This window comes from Diachasma alloeum, unplaced genomic scaffold (genome assembly GCF_001412515.2).
Source record: "Diachasma alloeum isolate Michigan unplaced genomic scaffold, Dall2.0 Dall_scaffold_00192, whole genome shotgun sequence".
Taxonomy (NCBI): Eukaryota; Metazoa; Arthropoda; class Insecta; order Hymenoptera; family Braconidae; genus Diachasma; species Diachasma alloeum.
The window spans coordinates 1306996-1312519 of NW_021680357.1; the positions used below are offsets into that span (position 1 = coordinate 1306996).

General features: G+C 32.2%; 1 long non-coding RNA gene and 1 other non-coding gene across 2 annotated transcripts; both read left to right on the forward strand.

Moving 5' to 3' along the window:
- The first annotated feature begins 479 nt into the window (after positions 1-479).
- Positions 480-551, forward strand: Trnae-cuc. The gene has a single exon. It is a non-coding gene; the product is annotated as a tRNA-Glu (tRNA).
- A 1845-nt stretch (positions 552-2396) lies between these two features.
- Positions 2397-4735, forward strand: LOC107048429. The gene is made up of 3 exons (XR_001461681.1): positions 2397-2649; positions 3394-3484; positions 4206-4735. It is a non-coding gene; the product is annotated as an uncharacterized LOC107048429 (long non-coding RNA).
- The last annotated feature ends 789 nt before the right edge of the window (positions 4736-5524 follow it).

Genomic DNA, 5524 nt, shown 5'->3' on the forward strand with positions numbered 1-5524 from the left:
AGCGCGATTTTCTCAGCGTACGCACAAAAAATACTAAAACAACGGATAAATTATTTTTAAAGCATTATTTTCAAAAAAAAAATTTCATTTCCAAAAAAAATCGTCTTTTTTTACATCATAAAATTGAAATTTTTCTTATCATTTAATTCGAAGTCAATGTTCAATTTCAACTTCTGATAAAATGATGGAAAAAGTCAAATAAATTATTTGTCAAAAAATTGTTCTCAATAGTAACAATTTATAAATTCAAAAAATGATTGGTCGTTTTTTTTTCAACTTCCGAAAAATGAAATTAGTGTTGAATTTCGTCTGTCGAGATTTTGTTTATTCTGTTATATACGTACAGCAGATGACGTAACCACCGACAGGTCGCTATAAATAAATACCATTCACTCCGAAAAATTATCAACTTCCGAAAATAACTTTTCTGACAATTTTTTGACTTCAAAGACACAAAGTTGATCAGTGCTTTCAGCTTCTCCGGTATTGTCTAGTGGTTAGGATATCTGGCTCTCACCCAGAAGGCCCGGGTTCGATTCCCGGTACCGGAAATTTTTGCATTTTTTTTTATCGCAAAAATCTTATAAACAACATTAATTGTCATATCAAACATTTTTGAAAGTGAAAATTTTCGATTTCGAGTGGTTTGCGGGGTTTTTTGACCAAAAATGTACCTCTGCGCAGGCCAGCGCCATCTTACATCGCGGGATGAGGCTTAGGCTCATGCAACAGGTTGCATAACATGAAATGTTTAAAATTTTGAGAATTCTTGAATAACTATCACTCAATTTTTTAAAACATTGAGAAATGAGTAATATTTATATTTATGAGTAATATTTATTGTGCGAATTCTTTGAAGAAATAAAATAAATTTTCATAATTTTCTTTCATATTGAAGGCACGAAATTTTTAGAATTTTTTGTATCTTTAAAAAACAATTGCTTTATTGTTTAAAATTATCAATTATTTTCCAAAAAGTTGGAACAAATGAGTCGACTAATCATAAGAAATATGTCGTGGGTTGAGTAGAGCGAATTCGAAAAAAATTATGAATAAATGGAGGAAATTGCTTAAACATTCGATTGAAGACAGTTCGTTTCACCCGACTTGATCCTGTTCAATTGACTCTTTCATACTAATATAGGCCATCTTCTTGAACTTGACACAGTTACATAAGTACTTACTGACCCAATTTTTTGTTATTGATTACACCTGTGTTGACGTGATATCAAAACCAAGGAAATTCAGGCGACAATTCAAATAAAGAAACTTGTGTAAAGAAAATCAATAGCCAAATTTAGCCGCTTTTTCAGAAAATTCTATCGAATTTCTGAAATTCTATTTTTATTCGTCAATTCCACTAGAAATTTCGTGATCTTTCTGTTTTGTTGAAAATTTTAGTGAAACCCTTTTTTACTTTTGTAGTTGAACATCAGAGCTTTCAGTTGAGCTCCATTTGACCCTAAGTTTCCGAATATTTTGTCATGATTTTATTATTTTATTCTCGAATTAGATAACTGAATCGTACAATTTTTCAATTTTTTTAATGTTAATTATCAATTAACATTTGCAATTTTTAAAATATTTTATAAACCAGTATTATTATTATTATTATTATTATTATTATTATTATTATTATTACTTTGTAACAATCCCATCGCTGGTCTGAAATTGAATCGCGATATTGAATCATTAGAAAACATTTAAAAAATCTGAAAAAATTGAAAAATGCAAATTTTGAAAATTACTAGCATTGATTAGAAATAATTCATAAACAATCAATTTTCCACCATAAAATCAGAATTTTACCAGCAATCGAATTCATGCCTAAAAAAAATAAGGTTTCCGAAAGTTTAAACAATGTCAATTATTTACTTATAAACAACAAGTATTTAACAAAACAATAATTCTATGCAAAACGTAATTTTAATAGCGCTGAATAATCATGATTTTTTTCAAACTTTTCTCACGCAATTTAATTGACAAATTTGATACATAATTGAAAATTGAAAAATTGAAAAAAAATTGAAAATGGTTGATTCTATAATATGATCTGTACTAAACTGTGAAAGATCATAGTTATTTTCTAACAGTGCACGAGTTTTTTTATTTCAGTAAAGCCACATCTCAGAAATGTACATCTCAGAAAACTTTTTTCTTAGTGCATGAATCCACTCTTATCAATTTTTTTCGTACATGAGGGGAGACTCCATCAGCTGTCGAAATTCACTGTCGCCTCAGCGGTCGTCCGTCAAACAAAACCGTAAAATATTTCACGTAATGATAACGCGACCTTGAAAAATCATAATGAGGTAGAGCCAGTGCGGCAGTGGGAGGCAAAAATTCTATAAAAAGAGTCATTCTGGAGTGAGGAAGTACATAGTGATAACATAACATCGCCGACACATATTGCAATTGTTCAACCATTCCAAAACAGTCTCCAGATTAAATCGGACAGTAGACTCAAATTTGAACGCAAGGTGTCCCATAATCAAACGTTGCAGACCGGTCCATTTAGTGTTTTTCAATTCCAACAACCGTTTGAAAATAAATTTTTCAACTACTGGTTTTTAATTACTGGAACGACTTCGACAACTTCGGAACTAAATTTCCCTAGAGCTGAATATTTCTGCGACAGAAATCGTGAGGGTAAATAATCAGAGAAAATAATATACATCAGATCTAATTTTATCCACTGCATTTATGAAGTTTGTATTCAACACTTCACCGAGAGAAATAACGTTAAATTCCAAGATACATTTACGCATAAAATTTTCTATGATTTTTAATTACTGGAAGGACTTCGCTAACTTCGAAATTAAATTTCCCTCGAGTTGAATAATTCTGTGACAGAAATCGTGAGGGTAAATAATCAGAGAAGTTATGCACATCAGTTGTAATTTTATTGACTCCATTTATGGAGTTTGTATTCAACACTTCAGCCAGAGAAATTATTAATTAATTCTATTTATTTCAATGAAAGTGTTCAAATGATATGAGATGAATAACTCACTCATTCCAAATAGATTTTTTTATCAGAATCCAGAAATTATTTGTTTGTATTGAAAGAAACTAGTTACTTTCTGTGAATAAAATAAAAATCAAAATTAAGTTTAAATGAAATGTAGAATAAAACATTTCTTCAGGACGTCGTCTCTGGAGATTTTTCTATAAAAAAAAATTCCAATTTCAATCAGTTTGGCGGATTTCTGATATCATAGAAAGAACACCAAAAAATGAGCTTCGTTTTGAGTCTAATGATCTTAAATTGAGACTTCTGAAAATCTCAACTTGAAAAGTTCAGGCTTAAAATTGAACCACTTTAAAAATTTATTGTAAGGACCTTTAAGATCTTGAAATGAAATATTAATATTTAACTGATAACTTTTACAGGTCGAATACACCGAGAACATAATCTAGTTTTTAGGAAAAATGATTTTAAACCAGATGTACACACTCGTCCTTCTCCTGACAATCATCACGGGTAAGTCACGCACTCTTTCCATAGAATATTTTCTATTCAATATGTCTAGAAGAAAATGCGCAGGAGAGGTGTAGAATTTGTCCTCTGCGACATTCATTTCAATTCCTTTCATTTTCATATTTTCCCGGACGACAGAAATTTGAATCTTAACCTAATAATAACATTGGAATATTTTTTTTATTTCTATTTTTTAACCCATAAATGTAGGTTTTTGCTTTAAAAAAGGCTACGTTTGTCAAAAAAAATATTAAAAATAAAAATAATGTTTGGGGAAAATCGTAAAATGAAGGATTTATCCCTAAAAACTCACTATTGGACAGAGAGAATTAAAAAATTTTTTTTTTTCAAGTTGAGAATTTTTCGGGAAAAAGATATATTGAACATTTTATCATACAAAGCGTATTTCTAAGTATAAAAAAAATTGAAATATTAAAAGTGCAAATTTCACACAGGGTCATATTTAATGAGATGAATAGGTGATTTTCATTTCAAAATGCGGATTAGGCCAATACAAAAGGAATTCAACTGAAAATTGACCAAGAAAAAAATAAAGTTTCATCTATATAGATGAAAAATGACTGTCATTTTTTCTTGACAAGTTGTGACGGTCACAGAAGGGGGAGGGGGGAATTGTGACAGCAATGACAGTCACATGACCGTCATATGACGGGTCATGTAACGCATTTGCATCTCTAGTCCTGAAATATACTATTTCCTGCAGTTATTGGTGTGGCATCAGGCCAGTCCGGGGATTACACTGACGATCTGTACGAGCCCTCTGTTCCTGACAACTACCCCTGCACTGGAACTCACTTCAAGTGGTACTGCCAGTACTGTCAGTGTGAGGATGGTGTCGTTGGAGGCTGCACGAGGAACATATGCCCCACCGGAATCTGGAGACGCGACGGAACTCTGATCCGTGAAAATATATTTTTTTTTTAATACCTGCCTCGAAAGTTCACTTTTTGAAACCGTTCAGTGTGTGTAAAGCGATTGTTTTACGCACACCGCGCACGAAAGCAACCACTTTACCCCTACTACGGTTTCGAAAAGTGAACTCGGCAGGTATTAGAAAAAATCGGATGTGTTACGCGTGCGTACGAACAAGTGTTTCTTTACGCATTTGTAATAGAATATACTATTAATGGATTGATGATGGCTAAGTTGTTGTCAAAGACAATCAACTAGAGCATATTTCGATACGATTGCGGGAAAGTGTTTCTGGGCTCGTGGGAGGTTTATAGCACGAGCAGAAGGCGAGTGATATAATCCCACGAGTCTAAAAACACTTTTCCCGCGAGTATCGAACCCTATTTTTCATCACAATGTGTGGGAAGTGGGGTTTTGCGCACGCGGAGCATGCGTAAAATGTCAGTTTACATACAGCGTGATGAAATAGTATATTTCGTAACGAGTGCAAAAAAGTGTTTTTTGGCGAGTGGGAGGTTTATATCACGAGCAGAAGGCGAGTGATATAATCCCACGAGTCTAAAAACACTTTTCCCGCGAGTATCGAACCCTATTTTTCATCACAATGTGTGGGAAGTGGGGTTTTGCGCACGCGGAGCGTCCGTAAAATGTCACTTTCCACACAGCGTGATGAAAAATTATTTAATCAATACCGAAGATGTTTTTAGTGGAATATTGACGTAGGATGAGTTTTATTTCATTAAGTTAAGTTTTAAGTTATTTTTAAGGATCTTTTCGAAATTCTCGAATTGTGCGACGAAATTGTGAGAAGAAAGTCTAGAAATTTGTGTAAATTTATATTCATCATCATCATAATCACATTCTGGAACATATTTATACTTAATTGGGATTAAATAAATTTTATTTGAGGTAAATAATTGCGTTTAGGGAAATAACTCGTCATGAAGCTTTTATTCAACCCTGAACTTGATTTTTATTCGTATCTCTATTCATATCAAATAAATAGAATTTCAAATATAAAGAAATGGTTTCAACAACGAAGGAAGAGAATTTATCAGTTTATAATAATTTTCATTTGATTCCCATAGAGAAACTGTAATTCAATCATTC